The sequence below is a fragment of the Haliaeetus albicilla genome, chromosome 8, assembly GCF_947461875.1.
Source record: "Haliaeetus albicilla chromosome 8, bHalAlb1.1, whole genome shotgun sequence".
NCBI lineage: Eukaryota > Metazoa > Chordata > Aves > Accipitriformes > Accipitridae > Haliaeetus > Haliaeetus albicilla.
The window spans coordinates 41,570,685-41,587,492 of record NC_091490.1 but is presented as its reverse complement, the minus strand read 5'-3'; the positions used below and the strand labels follow the sequence as shown (position 1 = coordinate 41,587,492).

General features: G+C 44.3%; 1 long non-coding RNA gene across 2 annotated transcripts; it reads right to left on the bottom strand.

Moving 5' to 3' along the window:
- Positions 1–794: 794 nt before the first annotated feature.
- LOC138686544 (uncharacterized) lies at positions 795–16,051 on the bottom strand. Of its 2 annotated transcripts, XR_011325901.1 has the most exons (5): positions 15,732–16,051; positions 13,087–13,155; positions 6,195–6,296; positions 5,310–5,441; positions 795–5,070 (listed from the first exon to the last, which is right to left on the bottom strand). It is a non-coding gene; the product is annotated as an uncharacterized lncRNA (long non-coding RNA). The 2 variants fall into 2 exon arrangements; XR_011325900.1 differs by having other exon boundaries at positions 795–5,441.
- Between the last annotated feature and the right edge of the window lie 757 nt (positions 16,052–16,808).

The window sequence follows — 16,808 nt, the reverse complement described above, 5'->3', positions numbered from 1 at the left end:
CCTTTCCCTATGATAAACTTCTCCAGGAGTCATCTGTCAACCTGTCTATCTCTTGGTTGTATTTTGGTCTGACTAAAATAAGCAAATGCAATATATACTTGGGAATGCTAGAGAAAAGGAATCAGTTAGCAAAGAAAAAGATAATGATAGTGCCGAGTTTCCTGGAATCCTACTGAGAGACTGATTTAAGCAAGAAAAACAAAACCTTTTTGCTGTTTCTTTTTCTCTGAATTTGTTGATGAGCAATCTTTATTTCACCCCAGGTTTAGCTTTGCTTCCACTACCCAGCTTTTTTCTGTTAATACCTCGCATATGGCGTGAATAAGGTGTGAAAGGACAATGCTGGCTCACATCCATGGAAAGGATTTTACTTTATTCCTTTCGACCACCGTTGTCCGAGTGAGGCTTACTTACCTCAGCCACTGAAATCTGACAAGGGACGGCATCCTTCCCGTCTTCAAACCAAGCCTGTTAAATGTACTTTTGTAAGCAGTTGTAAAAAAAGGGAAAGAAACAAAAGTATCCTTCAACGGCCTCTGCTCTGCAGAGCTGCTGTGGTGAAAGGCTCCTTTCATAGAAGGAGAAAGAGTGTTCAGCAAAAGGAGAGGGTTTGCTGCTGCTGACAGAGGTTGTGCCCCATGTAAGCTCACAGAGAGCAGTCCAGTCCCTCCTGCCCTCCCTCCTTCCCTCCCTCTTTTTTTTTTTTTTTTTTTTAACATATGTGCTTTCTATGGACACTTTAATCAAACTCCAGATGGGTTGTTTCAATCTGGGGATTTGTGCTGCTCAGGAGATAACAGACCATTGTGCTAGCCTAGGTAGCAAGTGTGTTTGTGATAGCTAGAGCTGATACCAGGAGATGTCCAGGTGGTCTTATTTAACAGGGGGTATTAGCGATACTGCCATTGTCCAGGAAATCAGATAAAACTGTGGTCCAGGTGTTACCCTACACTGTGTTTGTTTAATGACATTGACAACTGCTGATTGCTACCTACATTAAAATAGAGACCAAACACTGCAGAAGGGTGATATTTTCTTGTACAAGATCTCTGTCACCCCAAACTTCCTGGGGTGCACTGTTTAAAGTGCAAAATTTAATCTGAATATAAAGTGGACCAGTGGTGAGCATGCACTCCTTGCTCACACTGAATATAGCTTTACTCTGATACCTGTCTGTGCCTGGCCTGGGCTTGGATTTCTTGAACTAAAGCATTTCCTCTAAACTGTTGCATATTTTCCTCTCTGCACTACCAGAGTGTTCTCAGATGAAAGCACTTTGGGAGGCAGACAATTTTTAGAAGTAAGCTGCCCAGGACAATTCAGTATTCTGCAAGGAGAATGAGAAGAGAGAATGAATTGTAAAGCTGAATGAACTTGAGAGAGAGAAGGTAGTTTGGGACGTGCTAACCTAGACTGTAATTTCAGGTGGCAAGAACACTTTACAGTCCTTGGTCTGGAACAGCGCAGCCCAGCACAGTGATACACCAGGTCCAGGAAGGGATTTGCCACAAATCATCACTAGAAAATGATGTAATAAGATAGAAGTAACTGCTCAGCTTGAACAAGGGGTGAGGTCCTCTGCTGTTTTTACACACATGCATTCCCTTTTTGGAGCAAGGTATTTAGTAGAAAACAACTTCCAGGCTCAGAAGTGTGCGAGACTTTTGTCTAGACTTCAAATAGCGAGATCTGTCTCCATAGGGCCATATTTCTCAATGTGATATTTTTCAGGATGGGATCTGCCACTTCTAATTTGTCCCAGAGATTTCAACAACGTGGAAGCTTATGGCTCCTTGTAATGGTGGCAGATGAACCCCATAGCACTGAGAGGCTGCTGTAGTTTCTTTGTAATTGTTTATATAGCTAAGATCTAAACTTAGGTACAGAACAAGGTGAAAAAAAGCCTGGTTAGAAGGAGTGGGGACTCAAGAGCTTAGCCTCCAGCTATCTTAGAAGAGGCTGGCTCATCACAGAGAGATCCCCAGCTGCACTTCCAGGCTGTAAATTAAACAAACAGTATTTCCTATATACCAGACCACAGGGATGGTAGAAAGAATAGTGTGGCCTTATTGCTGTTATTTCCTTTGGTTTCAATCTCTGTCCTCTGCCCCCACCTCCTTCTCAGACTGGTGTTGCCCACTTTACCCGATTTGTTATTTATTACAATGGTTTAAAGAGAGGCAGGGGGAAAAATGCTCAGTGCAAATTATATTTTGAGCTGTTGTGCTTTGCCTCTTTGGCGGATAATAAATCTCTCTGGCAATGCTCCTCTGTATAGGATTTGTCATTAAATGCAATTAAACAAACCCTGCAGGTGTCCATGATCAGGCCTGCAGCAGCCCATTCACAACTGCAATGTTATTATCATCCTGACAACAAAACACCAGATATTTCCTGAGCTCCTCTGATCGATGAGCTTGCCTGACTTGGAACAGGAGGGAGGAGAGAAGAGGGGAACAGAGTGGTTCAAATGCTCTTTAGACATATTGATGGAAAAGTCAAAAAGCTGCTCAGCAATCAGAGAGAAGGTGGAAAGAGAAAAAGGCAGAGGAACAGGAGGGCTGAAAGGAAAAAAATGAGAGGAGTGTTTGGGAGCAAAGAGATAGAAATGAGGCAATACATCACATGGTTTCCATCTACCCAATGATTTTGTTAATACACAAGACTAGAATTTAGGAGGCAAGCAAGGTATTTTAGGTATGATTCTCCTCATGTAAATTTAGCCTATTATCAGGCTTTTAGTGTTAAGTGAGTCACATAGGCTCCCTTTGCAGTCAGTGCAAAAATTAATCTCGCCCTAAAACAGGGCTTGACTGGTAGGTTGACTTGTTGTCCAGAGATATCTGTCTGTCTCCGTTAACTGTAGCTGAATGGTTGGATCAGATACCCAACTAATTGCAAATGCCACCCGTAACAGCCAAAGCAATTGGCTTTTGCTGAATGCGTGTTCCTTTCTATCTTCATTCACAAGGAGGCAGTTCCTGGCACAGCTATCAGGAGAGCATGCTACAGAGGCATTGCTAATAGTGTTTGTAGAAAGCAAATGCAACAACATTTACACCAGAATTGTTGCGTGCTCTGACAATTGGGGAACAGGAAAGAAAGGTCCTGTGGTTTATTTCAGACATCCCCGGCAGCATGCAGAGTAGGAAGGTCAGAGATTCACAGGGGACTAGCTGCCATCAGGTCCAGTGAGAGAGAAAATTTTGCAAACATCAGTCAAATTATTCTGCCTGAATCATTTGCTCAGCTCAGCCTCAGGGTGCTCTCAGGATGAACCTCTTTCCTCTTCTGTTCTCACCCCAGGAATCCTCGTTTAGTCCAGTTGATTGCTGGGGCACATATAGAATTGCAGTGACAAGGGATAGTTCATATTACTGTAGCGCCTTTGCAAATGCATAGTACCACAGAAAGAAAGGCATTTTTATGTTGGATGAAGGGAGTTAACTGAGTAGGCTTCAGCAGTGCATGTGCATATTACAATTGTAAGGGATGATTATTTACTTCTACAAAAAAAAGCTATTGCCAGGGTCTTTGGCTAATTATGCAAAGGCGATGTGCTAAGTTTTTATAGCCTCATCTGAAATGCCCAGTAGGGCAAACAGCATGAATCCCTGTTTACTAGCATCACAGATGAAGTTGGGATTATGGCAGAAGGAGCCAGGATTTCTGCTATCAGTCCGTGGGTCTCAGGATGACAATTTCCCCAGACCATGCATCTAGATCGCTATGCAGTGCGGGTCTCTGGCTCCCTGGTTGCTAGGGCAGTCCAGATTTCTATACCAAAGAATGTCCTCTTTTTCTTACTCTCCTCCTCAAACACTGGAGGATTTCTCAATTTTCCTCTACCATTTTGTATGTCCTTCTTTCCACATTGTATTACCACTTAATCTGCTGGTTTGTGCCATTAGCAAACTGATGTGCAATCACCTAGTGGCACAAGTCAGCACTGGTCTACTGAAGCTAGCAGCAGTGCCTTATTCCTGTGGTACCACAGAATTTGGCCCTCAAGCCTGGCTGCAAAGTGTCTGTTCCCTGGATGCACCAGTGGTTCCCCAGTTGTGGTCCTTGGGTCAGTGGTGGTCTGCAAGGGCATGGAAAAGTTCACAGCTACCAGTAGTATTTATGAATAAGTTCATTTTCGTGTGGCTTCAGCTATAGACCCCAGGGACATTTGAGGTGACACCAGGTCAGAACGTTTGGGAGCCATGCATGTATGCAAAACCAGCAGCCTTACTGGTAATATGGTATTGCATCTCTCTAGTTTCTTCCATTTCCCTCAGTTTCTGCCTCAACTCTGCTCTCAGACATGTCTGCTGAAATCTAGAAACATCTCTGATTTACTTCTCCCAGATGCTGTAGGATTTGCACTGGAGTGATAAAGGCAACACAAAGGGATGTGCTCCCTTCTAGGGAAAAAAGACAAGAACTGGCATGTCCTGGCTGCCAGCCTGAGGAGCCCGGTGACTGTTAATGAGCGTCACTGGGACAGATCTTCAGCTGGCGTAAATGAGCACTAGCTGATTTTAAGTCCACAAGGACTTTAGTGAAACTATGTTGATTTACACCAGAAGAGCAGCTGGTCCAGGGCTCAGGCTGGCTGGGGAAAACCCCCTGGAGTTTCCATCAGTGGGTGTGAGAGTGGGGTAGAAGCTGGCTGTGTGTGTGAAGGGGTGCAGAAAGCAAAAAAAGGGAAGAATAGGAAATGCACATCTTATTGGATTGACTTCTCCAACAAACACTTTTTTTTTCTTCTTTCCACTTCCCTTCTTCCCCACTTCCAGCAGCTCCTCTCTCACATGCTCCCTCTCCGTGCTGCTCATCTCCCTTTGTGCACCTCTTACCCGCACTCTCCTCTCTAAACAGGTGCAGTTGCCACTCAATAGACTTTAATTACCACTTCAAGGGCTCTCACCAGGGTCTGTTGGGAGGGTGGAGATGAATTTTCCTGAGGATTATGCGTATGTCTGAGTTCTTTTTAGTCAGATGGCAATATTGCTGTCAGTCTGTATCCTTCGAGAGATTGTTTCTTCATGTTCTCTCTGCTTGTGTTAACAAAAAGCAAAACTGCTGATGAAGGAAAAAAAAACCCAGCCATTAGCTACCTTAATTATCAGGACAGCAAATTGGTCTAGAGAAAAATATTATGGACAGTTTTAAAAAAAACAGGAGTCTCAGCTGGGCTTCTAAAACATTATTTCTGCTTTCAAGTAAGAGGCCCAATTTTCAGAAGTGGAGAGCTCAGCATCTCCAAAGATTTCTGTGGGAGACTGGGGTCTAAAAATACAAGTTGTTTTTAACTACTTTACCTTCTTTTTTGCTCTGTGCTCTTCCTATCACAGCTCACTGGAGAAGTGCACTGTTAATGCATTCTGCTGGTGCTCTGGGGGATTCCTCCAGAGTGAACATGTCAGTTGATTTCGGTCTTCAGCATAGTTTTCCTATGATGGAGAGTTATTCCCAATGTTTATTTTTATTATTAAGATCCTCTTCAAAAGACAATCCCGGAGAATGCAGAGCAGAAGCTTATGTCTGTCGGATCTGCTTGAAACTGTTTGCACAGCATGTGAGCATGCACTTGTGTATAAATGGAGATGCACGCAGAAATGTATATACATGCTTATATGTGCTGATACATGCACCCCTGGAAAAGATAGGAGCTGGAAATATAACAGTATCTTTCGGGACAGGGAAGATTTCCAAATATTTTTAAAATAATTTTGCTTTCGCTCAACTTTAACATTTTTAATTTTTTCATAAAATGAGAAGCAGGAAGGAGATTGTTTTATAGCAAATTAAGCAACATTTTCTTCTGCCAAAATTAAGTTTGTTTTCCTAAACAAGCAATTCAGCAAATTGGGGAAATAGTGTAACCCAATCTGCATTTTTGCGTATGTGTTTTCCATGAAACATTATGCCTAGCTCCAAAACAGGTGGGCATATGCAACATCTGGGCTTCTGTTTGGCACTCGCTTCTGTACTGGTCCCCATGCATGCACCAGCGTCCATGCCAGAGGGCAATACAGTGCCGTGCTCTGCCTTTACTGTCCATCTGGGATACAGTCTGTGCTGAGCTAGTCTGCATTCATGCCACTGAGCCAGCTTGTATTTCTGGGTTAGTATCCAGGTTCCTCTTATCCCTTGGGCATTAGTAACCACGCAATGAGACTCGGACGCTGGAATGAGGTTCTTACGTGTAGTCATGTCTCTGGACCCGAATGGTATTCATTTCCCATCCAACGCAGTCTGCCTTTGTCCACTCCTGTCTGCTCTCAGCTCTGGGCTTTTGTTGGTACCTGCAGCACAAAGACAGAAGAGATGAAGGAAGGATAGATGGACAACACAGATGGGAATATGCCGGTAAAAAAGCAGAGTAATCATAACTGTGCTTCTGTCCTAAGACATCACTTCAGTCTCTGTCTGGGAATGTTCTGTTCCTCCTTCCTTAGGCTCGGAGTGCAACTGTGACCTGATAAAGTAACAAGGTGCATGGGACCATGGGCTCGGTCTGGGACGATGCTGCCTGTTTGGTACAGGGTCTGTGGTGGGAAAAGGAAGAGGCATGTTGATGTGCGTACAAGAGGCTTCTCCCTGTGCAAGCACAACATGTCTATGACACTTTCTCTGGACTTTCTCCTTGCTCAGGGGTATCCGTTCCCTTCCTTCTGTACTTCTCCACCAGGAATCCTGCAGTCCCTTCCTCTCCTATTCCTGCTTTACTTAGCCTCTGGAGATCTGCCAGCCCTCCTGACATTCCCACTCTCATTCTCAGGTTGTATCCTTCTACTTCTCACTGTAGCTCTTTCTTTCAGCTTCTAGGATTTTAAAATCTTTCTGTTTTCATCATCTCTTCCTCTCCCCCTTTCTTTTCTTGTGCATTTTGCTTTCCAGGGCCATCTACCACATGTTCTTCTGCCATTTATGTGGGACTAGGATGAACATTGATCACAGCCATCTCAAACCCATCTCTCTCTTTTCCCAAAGAGCCAATGAAAATGTCACCCATGAGATAATCATCATGTTGCTCACGTCCCTTAATTGCTCTCAAAGTACACATCGAGGCTGCAGAGCCTCTTTGAAAGGCAGGTTCTGGCCTTTGGCACATTATTGACAGGCTGTTGATAGGCCCCTTTGTTGAGGAGTAATTTTGTCCCTTTTGCTGTACAATTTTTTTGGTTTTTTTTTTTAAAGACAGCCCTTTCAGAGAGAGTAGATTTTAAAAATAGAGCTGAGCTTTGAATGAACAGGCACCAGACTTATTCCTGAGAAGCAGTGGCATACATGTGAGATGGGAGCTATCAGCATGTTTCATGCAAGACTCCGTACAAGAAATCAAAGCTATGATGACTGACAGCTTCATCCTAGTTGCTTTTTATTCCTTCCCCTCTTAGACCTGGTAATTAGATGTTTACTTGCAGTGTATTGCTAAACCATTAGATGTCTTGTGTGTTCCAGTGCATGGTCCCTGGTAAACAAGGAAGAGAAAGTTGACACTCAAGCTGTGCGGCAACCCATTTGTATCTATTAGTGATAATTCTTTTGTTTGTTTAATACCTGCTGATTAAAATGGACTAAGATTTCCTCATCACAGCAGCCCTTCACCATCTCAAAAGCTGTACAGGTCTGGGGCAATTGCTGGTGTGCTTGCTGAACGGGAATATTGAGAGCAGAACAAAGCACACTTGCTCTCCCATTACTGTCATGGGTAGAGATCCTTCATTAGCAGTGGGGAGCCTATGACACGTAGCTGAGCAATTCTCACATCAGCTACTGATTCCTGTAGTACATACATGGTTTAAAGCCACCTCTTTAATACAAATTTATTTTAACATGCCCTCCATGTAAGCTGGGGTCCCACTGTGGTAGGTGCTGCATGTATATCCCAAGTTAACCCTGCTAAAGCCTTCAGCATGGCTGCACATCCAAGCTCCAGTCTCTGTCTAAGTAGAGTTTCAACACAATCCTTAGCAAAATCTCCAGGCTATATGCAACTAAACTCCAATCCTGACAGAAATGAAATTCTTTCCTCTCTGAAACAATGTCCCTTGGAATGATTTTGCTGTTAATGAACCCCGACTGAGCTGCTGTATTTTGGAGCCACTGGTGTGCATTTTAACAAGGAGCTCTCTATGTGTGGATGTGCATCAACATAGCCAGCCCCCATAATGGAAGTCTGTTCAGCATTGTAAGTCCTGCATTAGGCTGTGCCTGTAGGAACCCTGGGACGTTCCACTGAGACTGCCTGAAGGTAATCATCTCTTCCAGCCTCCTGGCTGTCCCTAACCAAGTGCTCCGCTTGCATCTATTCCAGGAAAGAGCTCTGGAGATTATAAAGTTTAGACCCTAATGCATTCACTAGCAACAAGGGGGGGAAGTGCTGTTTGATTATAGATGAAAAGGAAAAATGCAAGGGGTTTTGGTATTCAGAAAAATCTCCAGCATGCTGTGATTTGGTTGTTGAACCCTGTAAGGGACTAGAAGCCCTTGAACTTCATTGTTTTCTCTGAGTCAGTTCAGCCAAATCATAAGCAATACTTGAAAAACATAGTCCACTCAAATTTATCTTAAAATGCTGCATGATTAAAATTATGCATGCCAGTACTTCCCATCACAGAAACTTATTTCATACGTTACATCCACTTAAATACATATTTTATGTGTGTGTATATCAAACCGATGTCACAGGGAGTAGAACATATATGCATTATTTAGATCAGTGTACGTCACACCGAATGGAGTCCATTCTGTCAAATTTCAGAAGGAGTTCTTTCAAACCCATTCCCTCATTGATAGGCCAGCAGAAAAATACAGTGTCTGTCTTCTAGAAAAAAAAAATAATCAGCTAATTTATTTTTAAAAGTTGTGAACTCATTAGTTGGCATCTATTGTTCTACCTACCTGTGTTGCACCTTGTCAGGTTAAGTAAAATCTGCACCTACCTCTGTTGCCAAACACACCTTCATCAGCGTGTAGTGAGAACTGTGCTAAAATAAAATGTTGCCTGAATTAGATGGAGTGGATTAGAAAGATGACAAAAGATAAGCCAGGAGAAAATAAGACGATAAATAGGTCTGGCAAGATAGATGGATAATCTTCCTCCCAGGCCAAACATGACAAGATAATAACCTTTTTCTTTTCTGTAGTTGCATTTGCTCTTGGATCTCCAGAGCTTTGTGAATATCACTTAATTTGGTCTTCTGGTACCCCTGTGAAATGGGTATCGCAATGTCCATTTTTACAGAAAGGGATCTGAGGTGCATTACTTAGGAATAGGTTTAAGTTTAAGATTCGTATTTCAAAAATCAACATACTGTTCTCTTTTGTTGGTTTGGTTCTTAGCTGTCACTGTGCCTCGGGCAGGATGGTACACTCAAGGCAAGCTGGTAAAACCAGAGAGCTACAGCCACCTTTTCACAACTTGTCTCTGCCACACTGTTTGCACAGCCAAGCCAGAGCGGGAGCAAGTCTTGTCCTCTCCTTTGGAGCATGTCCCCATTCCTGTCACCAGCTGGGGACAGTGACTGTCGCAAGAGCCAAGCAATGTTCAGAGCTAGATGCAGCTGCTGTGACGGCGCAGCTCCCTTTCTTCTCCCTTATCATGTTGTGATCTGGAGAGCAGAGGTTGCACCTGGTGATGGGATCAGGGTAACTTTCCTTCTGTCCCCTATGCTTTCAGAATATAGGTTATTTCTGAGCAAATCTAAACAACGTATATGAGCAACTGATAAGCTTGTTAAACATTCAGGACTATCATGGCGCTTTCTGAATTCAGAGAAGGCTTGTCTGAGCTGTCCTTTGCTCTCCTTGCTCAGGAGGAATTCCCATTGCTTCTGCTAGATTCAGTGCAAGGTCTGAGCCTGCAGCCTGCAAAGGATTGGGCCCTTTTCTAGAGCCTTTGCCTTCCAGATGGTGACATCTTAACTGAGTGGGAGGTCCTAGGTAAAGTTTTCTATTGCTTTGTGTCATTGATTTCTCCATGTACATTCAACTGGCAACACGGAGCAACGGAATATTTGATTAGACAGAATTACAGACCACAACATTAATAATTTTGTGAGTTTAACTGAAAAGATTTGCAGCTGTTCTCCTGGGAACTGTGCAATTTTCTCCTTCTTAAGAGAAACTCTCCTTTCTACTTTAATGGCAGGGTCTATTGTCATCTTATGGTAACAGGTACTGACTATTGCTTCTGATTCGGGGGGCTTGAATCCATGCAATTTTCATCTGGGCTGGAATCTTGTAGGTGGACTGCTCATCATGGCTCTAGATTTTCAAAAGAAGTCAGCAATTTTGGATACCTTATATTCGTGTTTGAGACACTTTGAAAGGGGACTGATTCTGAGAGAGGCAGGTGTTTAGAGGTCCCTGAAAATCAGGACTGATTGAAATATGTCATGCTCGGCACCTGAAAACACTAAATGCTTTGGAAAATCACAGGGGGGTGTTCTGTTTCTGAACATGACTTGGGAAGACTGTACAGCCTTAAGTAACACAGGATAAAAAGAAGATCTTTGCATAACATTATGGAAACATCCTTTAATCCTCAGTTCAGCCAAGTGCTTAACTTTAGGCATGTATTTGATTCCTGTGGGAGTTAAGTGTTGAAGTTTCTGCAAGTGCATTTGTATTTTCCTGAAGTGGGGCCTGATGTTGTGTAAGTTACTGTAGGTTTGTTTTATGAAAATTTCTGAGTTGGTCTCCAAATTAAAATAAAAAAAGGCAAAATCCTCCCCTCTATCCTGAAGTGTTATGCTGAATAGGACACACAAGGCTTTGCTGGCTTTCCCCATGTCCATGCATTCACTTGGAAGCCACAGACTGTACCATGAAATGTCTATTCTTTGCACTTCATAAAAACCCCAAGCCTGAGTCACAGACTGCTTTAAGTGCTGAACAAACACAGAACAAAATGTCCATGCCCCAAAGAGATTACAGTCTCATGGAGCCGGGCTGCTCACCGTGGTGATGTAACTGTAGGGCTTGAATTAATGCAAGATTCGGCAGGGCTGCAAACATGCACTTGAAAAGCAAACAAGTAATCATGCAAACAAAACCCACCCAGCTCCTCCCCACATCAGTCAGCGGTCATCTTAAAAATCCTTGCTTGGCAACACTTGTTAGAGCCTCCCCTTACAGCTCAGAGGCTGCTGAAGGCAAAATCTTGGTATTGACCCTTAGCTGCGCTACTACGCACACAACTGTGTGGTCTGTTTATAAACAAGGTAAAACTAAAAACTCCATACTCATTATACACCGGGAAGGGGGCCATATCTCACAATCGAAACTCTCAGGAGCCATCTGGTCTTTGTAAATAAGGGCTACTGGAGTCAGGGCGTGAGCATGTAATGATTGTAGAATGTGAATAGCCCTATTCATGCAAGTAGTGTAACAAGCACTAAGCTAGTAGCGTGCTTAGGGCTCTGCTGAGTCAAACAAAAATGTGGCAGTAAGGGGTTTTTTTCCTGTTGCAGGGTCAAACCTATAACTAGAGGACTGAGCTGCTTTTAAGGCATGGGTTGGATGCTTTCTGTGCATACAGGAGTCAGAATAATGCATGCTCAGTCCTGATTTGTCAGCAGTGAACTGTGGCTGGGGTTTTCAAAGCTGCTTGGAGGGCAATTCCTTTTAATCTCAGCGAGTGCTGAAGACTCCAGATACCCTGGGCAGCCTTAGGATACTCAAACACAAATACCAATATTGAATATTGTATTAACTGTTCCTTAGCTAATTTTTTTTCTTTTCCTATTTCATCTCTAGGCTTAAATTTAGGAAATTTTATTAAATTAATATCGCACAGCATCTATTTTACTAAGGACATGATTTACAAAGATATTTCAGCATCTAAAGGCAGATCATTTTAATAGAACTTGCCAATTAATTTGGAACCCCACTCCTACTTATTTTCAGGTGAGGTGTATGCTTATGCTGACTTGTTTTACAAATCCCACCAGGACGCTAACATTTGTTCTGAACTCATTCAGTTTTAAAGAGGTGTTAAACAATGACGCACTTTGAGGCCACACAATGATCAGAACAGCCTTTGAGGGAAGGTCTGTCTATACAGAATGCTTACATCAATTTTATCACCTGCTTTTCATCTTTTCTGTGCTTTGGGCCCTTATCAGGACCTTAGAGTAGTTCCACAGGAGGTTTATTTCTTTTGCTTTCCTAGTAATGGATTGCTCTGGAGGTGTCTGAATTTAGTGTCTTAACGGAGACAACTCCCATTGATTTCAGTGAGCAGAAAAGCCAAATTCTTTGCTCAGAGTTGTTCCTTAAGATCTCATTCTGGCCCTGATTGCATACCTAAATCCAGCTGATGTGTTTGCTGAACTGGGGGTGAATGCAGGTGCTTACATTGAAGTGTATGCTTAAATGCCTGGCTGAGCCAGACCCCTTGTCTCCTGTTGTCCAGTGGAGAGAATCGGGTTAGGTCGGACCATGCTTGTGTCGCAGTGCAGTAGTGGACCATGCGCACGCAGACACATGCACACATTTAGTGCGCATGAATGCAGGTGTTGGAAAGAGACTGAATGTAAAATTGCATGTGAATGCAGGTGTCTGGAGCAGGCGTAGTGCCTAGGTCTGCGTGCCAAGTTCAGGTGTCTGGGGCGGAACCAATCTCTGCCAAAGAGGAAGAACCTCGACATGTTTATCCAAGCTCAAAAGCTGTTGCAGGTCTCGCGTCTGAAATCCACTCTCTTTTTCCTGCTGAGATTCCCAAGCACCTCCCAGTTTCCCAGCTACTCACAGCCTGAAACCCTACCAGATGCCATGATTGCAGTGGAAAAGCAGCTCATTACTGGAGTGGCAGGCGACGCACAGACAAATATTTGTGCAAGGCATACAGAGCCCAGAGACTGGAACACATTGTCTTTCTGATGGGAGGAGGAAAGGGGAAGGAGAATCTTGCCTTTAGCAAAATTAAATAACAAAAATCTATACAGTGTTTATTTCTAGCAAAACTTAAAATGTTTCCTTCTAGCAGGCAATGTGGTAACCTCCTGCCAGATTGATTTCCAGTTTACGCATTTTGCTAAATACATTAAGGGTCAGGAATTAAATTGAATTAAGTTCAGATCTTACCCTGAATCCCCTGTTCTTCAGAGACCTCTGTGTTAGGATTTCTCAGAAAAGAGACAGGATTGTATCCTCCTACGAGATAGATTTGTTTTGAGATCTACAGAAAATTGCCAGTAAAAAAACCGTGACAAAATATGCCCTAAACAAATTGAAATGTGACTTTGATTAAGCAATACACTCTGCACAACACAAAATTTAGTTAGTTTTGAGGATATGATATCATCTGTCCTAATATTTTTTATATTAAATATGAAATCTGGTTAGGCAATTTCCCAGAATGCGGAGATAAACCCATAAAAGCAGGAATAGGTATTTGGTGCAATATAATTTTCTGGCTTCTCCTCAAGTTCTTTTGCATGCCTATGTTGGGGCAGGAGATAAAGAACATGATTTCTTGTCCTTATTTTACAGCTGAATTTCAAAGGGAAAAGACCTTATATTGACGTTGTAAGAGACGAGGCATTATTATAAAAACTGAGCCTCAGCATTATGTTGCATTGAAGAAAGATCACAAACTGAGTCACTGTGTGGACACAGAACTGATGGAAGATGTTAAAAGATCTGCAGATATATAACAGAAAGATATCTCTGCATTCAAATTCCATAGGCAAGCATTTCCACCATTAGTTTGTTCAATGTATATAATGTATATCTCTGAAGGCTGTGTGTATATTCAAGGCCTTAAAGGAAATATCAACTTTCTTTTCAAGTGTTGTTCTTTTTTTCCCAAATATTTAATTCCAAAACAGCAAACAGGAATTTCCTTAAAATGGAGAACGGCTTGTTTCCTTTTCCTCTCGGAGACCAACATTACTTAAGAAAAATATAGGTGTAAAGACAGGAGACAGGGACAGTCTGAGCCTTGGATTATATTGCATTGTTGAGCCTCTGTTTAGCAAAGTATTTGAGCATATGTTTAACAGAGCTGGGTGAGTATTTTCAATGAATAGGGATTCATTTAGTGAGTAGCCTAAGCTTCCAAAAATGGGAGATAAAACAAATGCAGCAAATCACTTCAGTTGACAATAGCAATATGAAATGCTTTATTTCCAAAGTGCTCAAACACTTTTAACATTTTTTCTTTTTTTTTTTGTTTTCTAAATTATATCCATGGTTTAATAATCTAAACAGGGAAAAATGTTTTATTTCAGCTTGTTCAAATTTCTGAGGTGAGCCAGAGTTAAATACTTTGTTGTTTTAATTTTGTCAAAATTAAAAAAGAAAAACTTTGTTTAATTTGATCCCACTTGATTTCTTTTTTTTTTTTTTGGGGGGGGGGTAAGCAGTTTGTGAAAAAATCTGCTATGATACAGCCATTGAGCACTTAAATATAACACAATCTGTCAATGGACCCTAAATGTACCACTAAAGCAAGACAAATTTTGAGCACTCAGATACAATAAACTTCTGAGGAAAAATATTTTCTAATAAATGTTCATTGAAGAATTTACTCCCAACAGCATCTTGGTGAAATATCCTACCTCTCCTATAAACTAGAGAATTTTAAGAGCAACTTTATACACGATCTACCAGTCAGCCACATTTTCAAAACAGTAATTTTGAGTTTTTCAGCCTAAAGTTTTGACATCGGAGTAGACGGACAGTGTAGATTACATTCAGATTCATATAGGCATTCTTGGCTTCCTGAATTATTTTAGTCCCTGCCCTACCGCAAGCCTGAAGCTGTCGGTGTATCTTACCTGGGGCTGTCAGGGCTGTTGGGGAAAATGCAGCTCAATCTATTCCAGTCTCCCTTTCCATCACATTCAGCCCTTGACTCTCGGCCAGACCCCAACTTTCCTGATTGCAGCCTGCCTCCCCCATGCCCCTTTCTCGGTGCGGTGGAGTGACCCTTCCAGCCTTTGTGTGTACCTGCCCGGGCAGCAGCTGGACCGTGAAAAGCCACGGGCGTTTCTGCCCCAGCACCGGCCACCCCGCGGGCTGACCGGGGCTCTGCCCGCTCTCCTTTCTGGCTCGCCTTCCTTCTCCCCCCCCAGAGACCACTCGCTACTGTCCCCTCCGGGGCTGGACTCACCCCGGCCCCCTCCGTCCCCGGTGAGTAAGGGGTCCAGCGGTGCTTTGCAGGCTCTGGGAAGGGAACCGGGCGGTGCTCCCCCCCCCGCGGAGAGTCCTGCCCCGACCTGCCGGGGGCCAGGTGCCGGTTCCCGGTGCCCGGTTCCCGGTGCCCGGTGCCCGGTTCCCGGTTCCCTGTGCCCGGTGCCCGGTGCCCGGTGCCCGGTGCCCGCCCCGGCCCCGGGCGGGACGCGCCGCTCGGGCCCTGTCCGTGGTGCTGATCCGCGGCTCCGGCAGGCCGGGCAGCCCAGCCCAGCTCCCCCCGCCCCGCTCCCCTTCTCCTCCGCCCCGGCTGCCCCCAGGGCAAGGGTCGGGGGAGGCCGGACCCTTCCTCTGAGCATCCCCCGGACACTGCAGCCACCCCCTTTCCCCCCCCCTCCCAGGACCTTGGCCGGGGTCCCCTCTGCCGAACCCGCCGCTGGAGGAGTTGTCCGGCTCCCTGGCAGAGGTGGGACCGGCTCCACAGGTGGCCAGGTTGCCCCTCGCCTTCCCCCGGGCACCTCCAGCATCCCCGGCTCAGCCCAGCCCTCTCCGCCCTCAGCCGAGCCTGCCTCCGCACCCTTGCTGGAGCTCACCTGTCCCTGGGTCACCTTTGCAAGCAGAGGGGCTGGGAAAGCTGCCCTGCCTCTGCCTCGGGGCTTTTATGAGCCACCGGAGTGAGGGGGGGGCGGCGGGAGGAGCACCCAGGCGGGGACTCTTCGCTTTGGCCAACGGGAGGCTGCTTTTCCTTCCAAATGCAGAGATTGCACAGATTACATCATGGAGAGCTGCCTGCGCTTCAGTGTAAAAGTCTCCTCCTCGCGTAAAGGCGGGCCGGAGGAGTGATGGCAGATAGCAACAGGTCTGTCCAGTGGGGTAGCGATGCCTGGACCCCTTGGAAATGGGGCTGTGGTGGGGAAGTGGGTTAAGGAGCTATCCCCATGAGGGACAGCCTGCCAGGAGAGCCAGCGAGAGTCTTCCTGTGCTTCAGTCTACGAGCAAAGACCTGCATGTTTTGTGGATGTTAGTTGCTCGGTATCTCCCAGGACCAAACCCTAAACAGCCTGTTCTTTCCACCCTACCATAGTGTCCCTCGGCGTTTGTTGCTCGTACCCTCTGATTTCTCAGCCCAATGGATGAGCCGAGTTTCACCCTAACTTCTCAGACTTTGTCATCCTGGTTTTGGAGCTTACACAAAAACCCAGCCCTCCATTTCTTCCTGGTCTGAATTGCAGACCAGATCTCAGTCTAGCATCCTTTTGGTTCTCTTATGTTCCTAGAGCAAGGAGATCAGACAGTTATTCTCTCAAGTATGCTACAGAACAAACCACTTGTCAGTAGAACCAAATTTATTTCCTAACCCTTACATCCAGGAACATGCATGTGTTTCTGAATTTGACTGGGGGGTGTCAGCTGGGATGGATTTGTTTTGTGCCTCTTAGATTGCAAATACACAGGTTGCAGACATCAATTCTTCAAGACTGCTCTAGATTGTCTTAGATGGTCAGTATGTTGATGCAAAGCTTTGTCTTCTGGTATATCCTGTGGATAGGATATATTATCACACAATACCAAAGAAAAAAATAATAAATTATTGTAACATTAATTAGCTAGAAATCAAAATGGTCCAAAGTTAAGGGCTTGGTCTAGGTAATACCTGAGATCCACATTCA